Consider the following 281-nt stretch of genomic DNA (forward strand, 5'->3'; position numbering starts at 1 on the left):
ACACAATGTATCCCATGCTCAATCCACAAACCAACCCACATCCATACCCCATCAATATAGAAAACTTCCAATTCAAAGCATCACCATCTTCATCAAACTTTGTTCGTTGTGGGTCCAAATTCTGCTCATTACTACATTTTTTTGATAAAGGAAGTCCACATAAACCCAAGTTTCCAATGTAAGAATCATTTCTGAAAGTTTCAAATTGATTGCCTCGAGGAATGAGTCCCATTAGATTATTCCAAGAAAGGTTCGAATACCTCTAAGAATATAAGATTTAC

General features: G+C 35.9%; 1 pseudogene; it reads right to left on the reverse strand.

Annotated features, from left to right (window-relative positions):
• LOC149526537 (receptor-like protein 43) overlaps positions 1–281 on the reverse strand; it is a 1,179-nt pseudogene that overhangs the window by 101 nt on the left and 797 nt on the right.

The sequence above is a fragment of the Theobroma umbraticum genome, unplaced genomic scaffold (assembly GCF_002168275.2).
Source record: "Theobroma umbraticum cultivar Fairchild unplaced genomic scaffold, ASM216827v3 scaffold_55.0, whole genome shotgun sequence".
Lineage (NCBI taxonomy): Eukaryota > Viridiplantae > Streptophyta > Magnoliopsida > Malvales > Malvaceae > Theobroma > Theobroma umbraticum.